This window comes from Bombyx mori, chromosome 12, assembly GCF_030269925.1.
Source record: "Bombyx mori chromosome 12, ASM3026992v2".
Lineage (NCBI taxonomy): Eukaryota > Metazoa > Arthropoda > Insecta > Lepidoptera > Bombycidae > Bombyx > Bombyx mori.
The window spans coordinates 2,359,667-2,375,453 of record NC_085118.1 but is presented as its reverse complement, the minus strand read 5'-3'; the positions used below and the strand labels follow the sequence as shown (position 1 = coordinate 2,375,453).

The window sequence follows — 15,787 nt, the reverse complement described above, 5'->3', positions numbered from 1 at the left end:
GATTACTCTCTTTAGACAACCCATACCCTGGGCCAGGAAGGTCAAGTACCTGGGCGTTACCCTGGATGCATCGATGACATTCCGCCCGCATATAAAATCAGTCCGTGACCGTGCCGCGTTTATTCTCGGTAGACTCTACCCCATGATCTGTAAGCGGAGTAAAATGTCCCTTCGGAACAAGGTGACACTTTACAAAACTTGCATAAGGCCCGTCATGACTTACGCGAGTGTGGTGTTCGCTCACGCGGCCCGCACACACATAGACACCCTCCAATCCCTACAATCCCGCTTTTGCAGGTTAGCTGTCGGGGCTCCGTGGTTCGTGAGGAACGTTGACCTACACGACGACCTGGGCCTCGAATCAATTCGGAAATACATGAAGTCAGCGTCGGAACGATACTTCGATAAGGCTATGCGTCATGATAATCGCCTTATCGTTGCCGCCGCTGACTACTCCCCGAATCCTGATCATGCAGGAGCCAGTCACCGTCGACGCCCTAGACACGTCCTTACGGATCCATCAGATCCAATAACCTTTGCATTAGATGCCTTCAGCTCTAATACTAGGGGCAGGCTTAGGGACCCCGGTAACCGTACTCGTCGAACTCGACAAAGAGGTCGACGTGCAACCTAACCCATGCATCAGCCCGCTGAGTTTCTCGCCGGATCTTCTCAGCGGGTCGCGATTCCGATCCGGTAGTAGATTCATTCGCGAAACAATTGCTCTTGAGTTGTTAGGTCTCCTTCGGAGGCGCTCGGGCAGTTGTTAGCAAATCCCACCCCTCTTGGCTGAGCCTTTGCTCGCCCACCTGTCCTGGTGAAACTGGAAAGGCCTTCGGGCCACCAGTAAACTTTCAATCATAAAAAAAAAAAAAAAAAAAAGCAAGATATGTACTTATTTTTCTGAACTAAATTCATTACTTTAAAAAACGGTATATCGACATCTGCTATCGAAGATGATAACTTATAAAATATTTACAATAAAAAAGTAACTATATCAACAACACACACAGCTCATATTTTCCCATGAATATGAAAAGCTCACATTTCCCTATAAACATGAAAATTTCATATTTTAATGAAATCGAGATTGCATTTTTGTATTTCAGTGACATCTGTTGTCAAAAGCTATAACTAAGTCAACCGAATTATTTATTAACACATTGCTTGTAACTTGAAAATACTCAAACCCAATATTTTTTATGTCACTTATTATTTTAAAAATCTAAATAAATCACTTACTTTTTCATATTCAGATAAACATAAGGCATTTTTGAAAAGAAAAGATTACTCACTCGCACGCAATTATTCCTAAACATGGTATTCGTAGTGTTTTGTTAAAAAATAGACTGAGAGCACTAAAAAGATAATGTTAATTCAATGCTCAAGCTGTCTAAAATTAACGTTTCAATTCTTGTTTTGCACAATGTTTTTATTTATTTTTAAAACCTGTTGAAATCTACCAATTAGCGTATACATAATGAATGAGCCGATAGTAAATTACTCCCTCCTGGCACTCTTCCAATTTAAAATGAAACGTTTCACAGGCTATGTAACAGATGGTGCTATCAACAATTTTTTATTTGGCATTCAAATAATTTTTTTCACCTACTTATGCACTGGTAGCCTAAGGAGCTATTCCAGCTACGCCTGGACAGGTAGATGAGCTCACGGGCTCATCCTGAGAAAATTTGCTAACACTAGCTCTAGCAAGAACAGTGCTTCGCTGAATCTACCACCGGATCGGAATCGCGACTATCTGAAAAGATCCGGCGAATAAATCAGGGGGCATAAATTGAACACAAAAACATAAACTGACCACGAAACTGGAAGTTATTTGCAACATTGGAAATAGTAAAATGAAAATAATAAACGTCAAATTAAAACGTAAAAGTAATTTTATATACACGTATTAGCACTGATACGAATTCTTCCGATAATTATATTATTATTAATAACACTCATTAGAAATAAACTTCAAGTCGTCGTGGCCTAACGGATAAGACGTCCGGTGCATTCGTGTTGAGCGCGATGCCCCGGTGTTCGAATCTCAGGCGGGTACCAATTTTTCTAATGAAATACGTACTAAACAAATGTTCACGATTGACTTCCACGGTGAAGGAATAACATCGTGTAATAAAAATGAAAGCCCGCAAAATTATGATTTGCGTAATTACTGGTGGTAGGACCTCTTGTGAGTCCGCGCCACCACCACCCTACCTATTTCTGCCGTGAAGCAGTAATGCGTTTCGGTTTGAAGGGTGGGGCAGCCGTTGTAACTAAACTGGAGACCTTAGAACTTATATCTCAAGGTGGGTGGCGCATTTACGTTGTGGATGTCTATGGGCTCCAGTAACCACTTAACATCAGGTGGGCTGTGAGCTCGTCCACCCATCTAAGCAATAAAAAAAAATCCTTACTAATTCAAGGAAACTTCACAAAAAGGTTAAATGAAACTAATCTAACATGCAGCAACACTTCATTTCATAGAACAGTGTGCTAAGTGCGAGTTTCTTAACGTGCTCGATAGCGTAAAAGTTAACCCAATTTTGTATGCAGTTGGAACAGCGCCCCTAGCGGCAAACGTAGGCAAACGATCCTATTCCATACAAATATGAGATAACTTTAACGCTATCGAGAACGTTAAAAAGCTCGCACTTAACTCACAGATTGTATTAACAAGGACACGTTTAGTAATCTCTTTCAACGCTGTTCATAAATCGCGAAAATCGCTTCTCAGTAAACGATACTGAAATGCATTTGGCTCTACAACAATCAAAAATATACTCACGGTCGTAGCAGACTATTAGCTAGATTTTAATTTAGATTTTGAAGAATTCATTTTTGGAGAGTGTACAACGTAAAGTTCCATTGAAATCAGATTAAGTGGTCTCCAATGCAAAGAAGCAACTAGCAATAGCATAGCTTTTTTTTGGTCAGGAGGAAATCGCCGGACTTCCGCCCTCCACTGGGGATAGAGGGCGGGGGAGGGGTATATCGGAGTCGAACTGACTAAAACCTCCTGTCGCTCAACAGCCCACGTCCGAACCTCGCATGAGGCAGAACTCATGAAAAGGCAAAGGGGGACAAGTGAAGTGCTTAGTGCGGACCACATGTCTCCCATCACCTTCCCCCTCGGGACGCCGGATCGACAGTCGTCGGCGCCATGACATTACTTTTACAAAATAATGTCGATGTTTCACCTGCCAGGCGTCCCGTGACGGCTCACATTTTTTTAATTAAAATTACAGCACATACAAGGTCGTCGATATTATGCTTAAAGTGAACTACAACTATAGTAAAAAAATCACCAACAACTTCGTGAATTATTTTGACGTATTCACCGAACTTGTTAACCATGTGTCCGAGAAACGTTTTGTAGAATTTCAGAGGTTTTAACTATCGCGGTACTCTGCGGTATTCTTTACTTGTACACTTACTTCCATTTTGTTACTTGTGTGTTAAAAAGTGGAATAAATTCACGAAAGATGAAAAATCTTTGATTTTGTAAAACTTACATCCACATACAGCGTATTTTATAATTGGAATAGCAAGTACGTGTACTATTAATTATATTTCGGACTAGGCACAGAAGATTGCATACTTTTTTTCTTCACACTACTGGCTTAGCCGATAGAAGTTGTATTTAACTATAAAGTTGCCGTTATAAAATATTGACCATTAGAAGCTTGAATTGTGTATTGTAATAATTATATTTTATGTAATTATGGCAACATTCTAAGTTAAAATGAGCTTTGAAAAATGGTCACCGCGCCGCCAGAGATTTATCGATACCATAGGTGCATTGATTCATAGTAATTAAAACTATTTATTTAAAAATTACTTTGAATTTGTGCAGACTAAACCGCAATTTTTCAGATAGACATATAAAATAAATATATTGTATTAAAACGTTATAATATTAAACCCCAAATGACGTAAACAATTATAAGTTAATTAAAAACTTACCTACAGACAGATTTTCCTTTTAACACAAGCAAAATAATTTGTCATACTTAAATTATTTTACTTTATATATAAATAACATTCTCGGGCGCGTGTGACTGATGATGAATCGAGGCTGAGCAGCTGCAATGCACCGCTGACGATCAGAAAAATCGGATAAGGGTAATTCTTAAAATTTTATATCTATATTATTATGACTAGGCTTTTCGATGAATATTATTAATGGCAGATAGGAAATAATAAAACTTAAAGCCAGTGATGACGCACTCTCCCGCAATTAGCGAGGTAATGCAGACATAAAACTACGTACTGAAAACATTAAAAAGCTTATCTAAGCACTGATGTCATAATGATTCGCTCGGGAATTATATTAAATAAATAAAACACTTGGATATCCAGTTTTATGCGTACTTTTTTTTATTGCTCAGGTGAGTGGTCGAGCTCACGGCTCACCTGATGTTAAATGGTAATAGCCATAGACATCTACAACGTAAATACCGCCACCTATCTTGAGATATGAGTTCTAAGATCTTTTTTTACAGTGCAACGGCTGCACCATCCTTCAAAACGAAACGCATTACTGCTTCAGGGCTGAGATAGGCACGATGGTAGTACCTACCTGTGCGGACTCAATATATAATACTCGTTGCCGCCGCTGACTACTCCCCGAATCCTGATCACGCAGGAGCCAGTCACCGTCGACGCCCTAGACACGTCCTTACGGATCCATCAGATGCAATAACCTTTGCATTAGACGCCTTCAGCTCTAACACTAGGAGCAGGCTTAGGGACCTCGGTAACCGTACTCGTTGAACTCGACAAAGAGTTCGCCGTGCAACCTAACCCATAGATCAGCTCGCTGAGTTTCTCGCCGGATCTTCTCAGCGGGTCGCGATTCCGATCCGGTAGTAGATTCATTCGCGAAGCAGCTGCTCTTGAGCTGCTAGGTCTCCTTCGGAGGCGCTCGGGTAGCTGTTAGCAAATCCCATCTCTCCTGGCTGAGCCTTGCTCGCCCACGTGTCCTGGTGAAACTGGAAAGGCCTCCGGGCCACCAGTAATCTTTCAATCATAAAATATATATATATATATATATATATATTTCCATCCCAGAGCGCATGTTACGTCCTATATGGCGGTTTTTACCGATGATATTGCATCCGACCGACTTATTGCGTCCTGTATATGGACGCAAGATTGTCCATTTCTCAAATTCAGCCAGAGGTAGCCGAAAGATCCGTACAATGCGTGGGTAAAATATTGGCATGGACGTTATTTTGTCACCGGATTGATTCTCAGCGTATTTCTTAGTTCCGCTGTTTGGCACGCGAATTTTGGAGGTCGCTTCTCCGCGGCGTATATCGGTAGCGTATATTGGATATTTTTTTTACGTAAATTTCACCGATAATGTGACTTCTGTATATAAAAAAATTTCAATTCAAGTTTTTATCAATTCCAATTTGTGGTTTAATTACGTCACACAAAATGACCCCGTTCCAAGAGAAACGCGGGAACAACAGGGGTGAGGGGGCGGAGTTAGCATGCGTCATGCAAGCGCCGTGATTTTGTTTGCAATTCTGTTCCGGCCGGCGCGGGCGCAACGACGACTATAGTGTGAATATCAGTATATTAGAGAATGTATAATAATACTTTTTATCAACGAAACACGTGAGCGGAGCCGCGGATGAAAACTAGTGTTACTTACATACGCATTACAGAAGTTTATTCAGTTATAGCCAATGATAAAATAAACTAGACTTTAATTAGTCGTTTTTAAATAATTCTTATTCTTAATCGTAATTGATATGCCAGTCTCCTTTCATGTTCAATTTTCGCAATTTTTTTGTTTTTGTTTTGTAGACACTTATTATTTAATGATGAGTATTGTTTTTTGAATTATATAATTATGGTTTTAATTGTACTTAATTTATAAAAATAAATAATAGTTTAAAAAAACTAAAAAACACGCTTTATATAAAATTCAACTAAAAAATAGAAAATAAATTTTAATAAATTTAAATTCAAAATAGTGTAAAAAAATACATATTTTATTGTAAAAAAAGCGTGGTGTGCATGGTGTTATTAGTTATAAACATATTTCTGATAGATATGAGTAGAAGAATTATTATTTCAATAATATCTTAAAAAGCACCTCACGCTTTTTTTACAATAAAATATTTTTTTTTTCATTCATTCATTCATTTTTTAGTTGAATTTCAATTTTTTCAATTTTTTTTTCCAATTTTGAATTGTCATCGGTCCTCGATAAATCTATAGAGTTTGAATGAAATCTGGCCGTTTAAAGTGGGTCAAAATCGCGTCTAAAGTAGTCAGTTACAAACATACATACAAGTGAAGCTAATATAAAGCGTGTAATAAAACTTGATAGTATTGTCGAAAAAATTGTTTTATTTCGTGTTCATAGCTAAATTTATAAAAATGACACTCATATAAATAATGTACTCACACATAAACCTAATTGGAAGAAAGCTGAGAAAGATGAGAGAAAGATGTTTAATCTCGTCTAGAGGAAACCCGAAGGTGGATAAGTTATTTAGAGGGATTCGCGCCCTTTCACCAAGCGTACTGGCAACTAGCTAGGACCCTCAAATCGGAAACGATCGCCAATATACATTCCTTCGTAAGCCTCTCAGGCCAACCCTCGGCTTTTGATAACGATGAAAAGGTAGTGTTATTAGCCGATGCTCTGCAGGAGCAGTGCACCGTCAGTGCTCAAGCCGTGGACCCGAACACACCGAGTTAATTGCTAGAGAGGTCGAGCCCAGAGCTTCCCAAAAACCCTCAGACGCGTTACCCCACATTACCATTAACGGAGTAAAAGAAAAAATCGCGAACTTAAAACAAAGGAAAGCCCCCGGCTCCGCCAGAAACAAATGCCGCACTTTAAAAATTTAACCCCCTAAACTAATAATCATGTTAGTTTCTATTTTAAATGCCGCTATAATGAACTGCATCTTTCCCGCGGTGTAGGAAGAACGTTATCGGCATACACAAACCTGGAAAACCTAAAAACGAACCCGCGAGGTACAGCCCGATCAGCATCCTCCCAGTGTTAGGCAAATTATGCGAGTGAATATTACGCAAACGCCTCTGGGACTTCATCTCCTCGAAAGGCATCCTGATCGACGAACAGTTCGGATTCCACGCGAAGTGCTCGTGTATTCAGCAAATGTACTGCCTCACAGACCTCATCTTAGTAGGGATAAATAGCGTAGACCCCTCTCCACGAGGGCCCTCTTCTTCGAAATCGCGAAGGATTCGAAAAAGTCTGGCGCAACGGCTTAATTTACAAACTGTATAAAATAGGCGTGCCCGACAGTCTCGTGCTCATCATACGAGATTTCTTGTGGAGCCCAAATACTAGCTTCTTCCATTTGACTCTATACAGAGGAAGGCCGTTCGGATTGTCGATAATCCCATTCTCACGGATCGTTTGGAACCTCTGGGTCTGCGGAGGGACTTCGGTTCCCTCTGTATTTTGTACCGTATGTTCCATGGGGAGTGCTCTGAGACATTGTACGAGATGATACTGGCATCTCGTTTTTACCATCGCACCGCCCGCCACCGGAGTAGAGTTCATCCATACTATCTGGAGCCACTGCAGTCATCCACAGTGCGTTTCCAGAGATCTTTTTTGCCACGTACCATCCGGCTATGGAATGAGCTCCCCTCCACGGTGTTTCCCGAGCGCTATGACATGTCCTTCTTCAAACGAGGCTTGTGGAGAGTATTAAGCGGTAGGCAGCAGCTTGGTTCTGCCCCTGGCATTGCTGAAGTCCATAGGCAACGGTAACCACTCACCATCAGGTGGGCCGTATGCTCGTCTGCATACAAGGGCAATAAAAAAAAAAGCCTTTCGTTTCGGTATCGAGTCGAGGGAACTCGATATCTCGGCCGGAGTTCCGCAAGGCTCCGCTCTCTCCCCGCTACTTTTTAGCGTGTCAATTAACGATAAAACCCGGTCGCTAGCGAATGCATCGATCCTTCTTCTTTCTTTCACAGTCCAGGTCTCAACCTCATATAAAAAGATGGGGAACACCAGTGCCCTTACCAGTCGGACTTTGGTGGTCTTGGTGATATTCCGGTCCTTATAAGCCGAGTTTATCTATGGCCGATCGCGTTATGATTATGCGCTGCTTAATTTCTTCCTCCGAACCACCACTGTTAGTCACTAGTGAACCTAGGTAGGTATAAGATGAAACGACCTCACAACTTGCAATCTCTGTAATCTCCGAGGTATTTTTATTGCTTGTCCACTATAATCATTTTGGTTTTGTGCCTGTTGATTCGGAGACCAAGGCAACTATTTCGACGCGATTTAGCAATTCTTTTGCTTGTAGCAAAGATCTGATTGCCAAGTGGTTACAAGCCAGCAGAGTATTATCGTCAGCATCACGAAGATTGCACATGGTTTTGCCGCCAATGGACACACCATCAGTCCAGTCATCTAGAGCGATTCTCATAATTGCCTTAGTGTAAATATTAAACAAGAGAGGTGACAAGATACACCCTTGCCGGAATCCAGCGCTAGGACGCAGAGGTTGTGAGGCAACGTTGTCTAGCTTTACTGAAGATGTTTTGGCACTCCCATATTTTCGAGGGTTTTCCATAAATGCGGCGATTTAACAGAGTCAAATGCTTTTTGAAAGTCAACAAAGCAAATGAACGTTTGCATGTTGAACTCTCTCGGCTTCTCTATTATTTGTCGCACAATCAAGATCGGTTCTCTGGTTCCCTTCCCCTTTACAAAGCCAGCTTGTTCTGGTACAATTTGTGTTGCTAAACAGCTTTTTAAACGTTCATTAAGAATATGTAGAATTTTGCTGCAGTGTGATTGATATCAGGGCAATAAGACGATAATTGCTACACTTCCTTGTCGAACCTTTCTTATGCAAAGGAATAAAAAGGAAGTGCGTCCATTCTGTAAGCCAGGTGCCAGATTTCCATATCTTGTACAAATTGCGTGGAAGATTTTGACACCACTCTGGCTAAAATCTTTAACTGTCTAGATTGGGATGTTATCACTTCCTACTGCTTTTCCAGTTTTAAGATGTTTGATGGCATGACGAACTTCTTAAATCAGTATTTCTGATTCGCATTCTTGGATATCTGATGTCGTTGGGGGTAAAATTTTGCAGTCGGGGTCAAAGAAGAGAGCTTGGCAATATTCTTTCCATCGGTCTGAAAGTCTTCTAACTCTGTTACTACACATCCATCCGATTTCTCAACAGCCCAGGTCTGACACAAGTTTTGGGGATTACACTAATTTTCCGGTACATCTCTGGTTTCGTGTTTTTCAACATGCGCTTCAGCTTTCGAGCAGATCTCTCTCAGAAAGTTATTTTTATCCCTCCTACAGGCTGTTTGAATGTTAGCACCAGTTTGTTCAGTATTTGCACTTCAACTTCCTGTGCTTTTTTGTGTCGTCTCTCTTCCACCAATGGTAAAGCTTCATCACTCATCCAGTGCTGGTGTTTTTGGTTTCAGATTTGGTAGGTTTAAATGTTTTCACTTCTTCTCAAATCATTGCTTTTGTTCTATTCCAAAATTCTTCAGCCGTCAGTTGATCATGCCGTTCAATTTTCATTTCTTTCCAACTCTTTTCGAAAAATACAAAAAAGATGTGGGTGTCATGAGGAGTAATTATTTCGCATTCATTAATTTTTCTTGCAACCTGAAGTTTAAGTTGGAATTTAGAGACAAGGATCAGATCCGTAGTTGGCTCCACCACTCCACCTTGATTTTATAAGTATATAGTCAATTTGATTTCGGTATTGAGCAGCTGGTGAAGTTCAAGTGCAGCAACAAGCCTGCGTGGACGTTGTTTGAAGAGTGTGTTCGCTATCGATAAACCATTGTCATCTCGGTGGGTCGCAATTCCGTTCCGGTGATAGATTCAGCGAAGCACAACTCTTGTTAGGGCTGGTGTTAGCAAATTTTCTCAGGTTTGAAGCCATGAGCTCACCTACCCGTAAGGTCATAACTGAAATAGTCTCCTAGGCTATCGGCGAATAGGAAAACAAGCCGGCATCCAAACCCAAAGCTACATAAATTTTATTTTTATTGACTTCATAAAAGGAGATGGTTCTTGGGATTGGTTCATTGGGATCTATTATTTATTACATTAATCGAAGACAGCAGCACTCCAAAAAGTATACGGTATCGATATTACTATAACTTTAGGAGGAAGCAGCAACCTCAAAACAATTTATGGAGTACATACAGAAAAAATATTCGGTACCTATATAATCTCAAATATAGAAAGTAGTCATGTAATTAGTGGAATGCATAGAATAAATACAGGACAGTATACGGTACCGATATATCCATACATTTGGATGGATGTCGAAAAACTGATTAAATGTATGGAACAAATACAGAAATATACAATGTGACACATTATTTCCATCATGAACGGATGCAAGGAACCAGCGAGAATTATTTCAAATTGAATATCTTATTTTCGAATTTAAATAAAATTTCTTGTCGGTAATAGAATTCACATGACACCAATGTAACTATATTCGCACGAATAATAGTTTAAAACCCATTGGAAACGGTGGATGCAACAGGGTTCGACTATGAAAAGACGCAAGAAGTCTTCATCGATTTAAATATATATATATATATAATACTAAATACTGCACTCAATATAAAGTAGTATGCCAAACACGAATTAATAAAAGCTGGTCATTGATTGTACTTTCAAATTTATAAAATTAAATATTAATGTTTCAAAGAATAGCCCAGAAACGAGTTAAGCCCCCCTCTGTTATTGCGACGACGAAACGTGAATATCATACCTTCAAACAGACAAGGTCTTTTAATACATTCGCTAGTGTTAAGATGGGTGTCCACTACAGGGAGTATGTGATGGTATCGAAATTCTTCCATATCTCCTCCAAGCCTGCCGTAAGGAACTTCGTTCCAACAAGGCTTTGGAGCTGATTAACTACAAAGGGAAGATCTTCCACCGAGCGGATGATATTGCTCGGTAGACCGACGGTCCAAATGTTGTTGTTCGGAACTTGTATATATGCGCTTTATCTTGAAAATGTCGTAAGCGAGATTCAGGCATCTGTCAATTATCTTGCGTTGTATGATGGCTACCCGCCACATCACTCCCCTCCGAGACTGGAGGTTGTGTCATTTTTAATTAGCGTTGTCCGTGTTGAGATTAGCTTACAAGGGCCAGTGCTGCTCGAAGCCTGTGGTGAGTCGAGGCTGAGCTTTAATGCTGCGTGCGTGTCGCCAGTGCTGCTCGAAGTCTGCGGTGAGTCGAGACTGAGCTTGAATGCTGCGTGCGTGTCGCCAGTAGTCCATGTGTGCAGAGCTGCCACGCCGGAGATGTGTGACCCCAAGCGTTGATGATCCGGTCGTGGGCTGCGATGAACTGTAGCGACGTGATGAGGTAGTGAAGTTGCGTGCCGTAGGACCAGGAAGCGCGGTGAATCGGCTGCGATGGTCCTGTTGAGGCTGCGATGCTGGCTTGCTGTGGGACGACTGTCAATGACGTGCTTTTTTATCTGCGAGAATGCGGGGATTGTGGTAGCCGGAGTTCTTGATGCGCTGAAGATGAATCAGAAGGTTGCGTGTTCACATCTCGTCGCAGGTCACCAGTTTGGAGCTGATTAACTACAAAGGGAAGATCTTCCACCGAGCGGATGATATTGCTCGGTAGACCGACGGTCCAAATGTTGTTGTTCGGAACTTGTATATATGCGCTTTATCTTGAAAATGTCGTAAGCGAGATTCAGGCATCTGTCAATTATCTTGCGTTGTATGATGGCTACCCGCCACAAGGCCTTATTCCACTGACTTTTTCTTTTTACTATCACATTTTTTTCAGTTCGATCGCGCAGCAAAATCCCTATCTCCTCCAAGCCTAAGGCCGTAAGGAACTTCGTTCCAATAAAAACAGCAGCATCTATTTACGAGTTTTAACTGGTGGTTTAGCGTTTTATCCGGTATTGTACGCATGGGTACCGTTTTCTTTATTAACTTCAAAGTTAACAAGTTACTATCTCACCTGATGACCTTCTTTTTTTATATTTGAGAGATTACTGGTGGCCCGGAGGCCTTTCCAGTTTTACCAGGGCAGGTAGGCGAGCAAGGGGGATGGGATTTGCTAACAGTTACCCGAGCGCCTCCAAAGGAGACCTCATAATTCAAGAGTAGTTGCTTCGAATCGGAAACGCGGTGGATCGTAATCGCGACCCGCTGAGAAGATCCGACGGTAAACCCTGCGGGCTGATGCTTAGGTTAGGCTGCACGTCGAACTCTTTGCCGAGTTCGACGAGTACGGTTACCGGGGTCCCTACTCCTAGTGTTAGAGCTGAAGGCGTGTAATGCAAGGGTTATTGGATCTGATGGATCCGTAAGGACGTGTGACCTCAGGCGTACACCGAACAAAATACAATAAGCTCACACTTTTTCTACGTATCCCCTACTGTTGACAAAAAGGTCGTCTAAATGAAATAAAAAGCGTCAAGTTCTGGACCCCCCTTCTCCTTGAACACCTCTTGGAGTCGGTTCCTCGTACTCCTTTCATTGTATTCCTCAATGCTGAGGGTCGTAACCTTTACGGACCACTTTTGTTTGGACTATATTCGACCAGTCGGTTAAAATGAGCTAAAAAATGTTATCAATGCGTGACTGAATTATTACAGGACCTACATTTTAGAGCCTTCTAAGGTGACTAGCTGTACCCGTCCGTTTCGCTGGGCATTTAATATAATATTATTATTTCCCTCCCACAAATGTTCTCTTCATTAACGCCCCCGCAACTGGTGTAGGGAGTCCAACACTCATATAAATATTAGCCTATCTATCCATTAAGTAGGTACATGTATTTTCTACACGGATACCAAGTTTTAAGTCAATCGGATGCATGTTTCCGTAGCTATAACAGAACATCCGTAAAAACCCCTGTAGATTTATATATTAAGTATAGATATAAGCGCACTGAGTTTCTCGCCGGAACTTCTTAGTGTGTCGCGATTCTGATCCAGTGGTAGATTCTACGAAGCATTGCTCTTGCTAGGGCTAGTGTTAGCAAATACTTTCCTCGGGTTGAGCCGTGAGCTCACTTACCAGTCGGGGCGTAGCTAGAATAGCCTCTCAGGTTACCAGCGAATAGGGAGGGAAAAAAGGTGATTTGAGAAGAACCCGTTAACTTTAATTACTGCTAATAATATATCACTAGAGAATGACCGGTTTTTTTTTTTTTAATAAATGGTGTTTTTTAGAAATTTATTTAAATACGAATTACATATTGATATTATATTATATTATTTGTTGTTTTCTTTCAATAAAAAAAAGTTTATGTTTAAGTTGATTATCGATAAAGTTGATTATTGAAAACACGAATAAAACAACATTTTTGGAAAATAAATCGTAGCTAGATCGATTTATCGCCCCCGAAATACCCTGTATACGAAATTTTATGAAAATTGTTGGAGCCGTTTCCGAGATTCAGATTATATATATATTTATATACAAAAATTTCACGTTTAAAGATATAAGATAAGTTAATATACTTTTTATTTTGTTATTTGCGTAGTCAGTAAAGTCAGTAAGTATTTTATTTTTATTTAGCGCGAAAGTTATCGTTTTGTTTTATTTATCAAAATTATTGGAAGGTGATATTTGTTTGTATCTGTTGTGGACATCCGCCTTAAGTACATGTGAACGTGCCATTGACCTAAAATTTTAATATTGCAGCTAATAAAATCATGTACGATAAACACTGAAAATATTTATTATCGAATCTGTTTAAAATAATCATCGGATTTAGTATTTTGATACGCTTACGTGTTTAATTAATGCGTTTTATAACTTAACTTCTAATGTAATTGAATATGCAATTTCGAAAAGGGCACATGTCGCATATTTTGTCAATTTGTTTTTTCATATACATGTAGTTTTGAGGCTTACCTATACCCATTTTATAATAATTCCAGTAATTTTCAATTGCTATTTAACACTAAAATATATCTCAAAAGTTAATATTTAAAATTTTACACTGCTTTAGAAAATAATCAGTTTTTTTTCATTTCCTGAACATTTTACGTTTTCAGAGATGTGCCCTTTTCGAAATTGCATATTCAATTGACTTTGAACTGACTGGGTAGTGCAGTAGCTAGCTCCCCTGACTCTTGCGCCGTGGGTCGTGAGTTCGATTCCCACATCGGGCAAACATTCGTGTGATCAACAGGTTTGTTTGCTCTTCTTCTGCGTGTTTATTATCTATATATGTACATACATATTTAAACGCATATAAGTATGCATGTCAGTCCCTGACACCCATAACACGGGGAATCTTAATCTATTATTTAGGTATGTAACTTTCACCAATTTTTGCTTATTTAATTTTATTTAGTTTCGTTGTGAACATCTGGAATAAACTAAGTTTCACATAGCTTATATGCTGTGTTGAATGAATTAAATTATATCCATTATTCAAAATTTAATAATATTTTGTTAACTGAATTAGTTAGAGAACTTAAATGGTCGTTTATGTCATATACATTTTGTCATACAATCTGTACAATTCTATTTCGCTTCACTGTTAAAGAATAAGATTTCTAAGAATAGCTTATCTTGCATTTCCGAATAGGTAAATAAAACTGCAGATCCATATGTTAGAAGATTTAATTTTTGAGAATTTTATGGAGCATTTAATTTTAATGTCTTTGAATCAACTTTTATTATGACAAGACGCCATATTGATCTATCAGCTGTTGCGTTGATATGACATTATTTTTCGAATTTTTAAACGTCATATTATTATTTTGTAACAAATGACAGAATATCGAACTATTCTAATATTAGAAAAGTGTAGAGAGAATGAGAAACTTTTGTAATTCGAACTTTTTCTCAGGTTAAATGTATTTTTTCCTTGATGTACTCCAGCCTAAGTGGGTTGGCACAACAGATATCCGTGTTGCATTACGATTAATCGCCTAACCCACAACAAGTTTCGCTTATTTTTGGGGAATACGGATAGCAAATAGTTTGAAAACTAAGTTGGTAGATAAGATTGGGATATAACTGGAGTAGCTTTATGGATGCCGCTCTGTGATCAGACGGTAAGCCAAAATTACGAATACATTCCAGTACAATATTCCGAGATAGATTTACAGGAATTGAAATCGAGTCCAAGGAGTGTTCGATTCAGATTTTCTGACCACGTTAGTTCCACACAACTGAAAACAATAGTCGAAGACTACGCTCCATACAACATCAAACAGAGTGGAGCTCTTTCTAGAAACACCTATTACATTGGTCAGAACAACAATGCCGACTCATTTTTCTTCAAAACATTTTACTGTGCTGACTTCATATATTTACCAATCACATATTGACTTTTTGTAATATATTGTTTGTGTAGAAGTGACTACTTCATATTTTTCATTTATTTCATATATTTATCGTTCAATACATTTTGATAATTTTCCAGGGCGCACTGACGTCACAGAAACATAACATGTCGTCACAGAAACTAAGATGTCGATGTGGGAGGGAGATAGCAAGAACACTCTTTTAATGCAATTTAATTATACTGGAATTTAAAAACTAATTAGATGCTATTTGCGGCAAAGAATTTATAAATTATTTTGAAGTACTTATTTTGCTGTTGCGCATTAAACTAATAAAAACGTGGGCTAAAAAAATAGGTTTGTATAATATACCTAGTCAGGTCATAAATTCTGTCACATGTTTAATGTAAAATAATTGAAACAAGTTTATTCATTATGTAACCATTCATATACCAAAATGAACTCAACAAAACATAGATTCT

General features: G+C 39.3%; 1 protein-coding gene across 1 annotated transcript in view; it reads right to left on the bottom strand.

The window, feature by feature from the left end:
• The window catches only part of EAAT-2 (glutamate transporter), a 38,660-nt gene extending 34,439 nt beyond the window's left edge, over positions 1-4,221 (bottom strand). Inside the window, exon 1 of the mRNA XM_012693086.4 lies at positions 3,970-4,221. The gene's annotated coding sequence lies outside the window, so the exon portion shown is untranslated. The remainder of the gene's footprint in view (positions 1-3,969) is intronic.
• Positions 4,222-15,787: the final 11,566 nt, after the last annotated feature.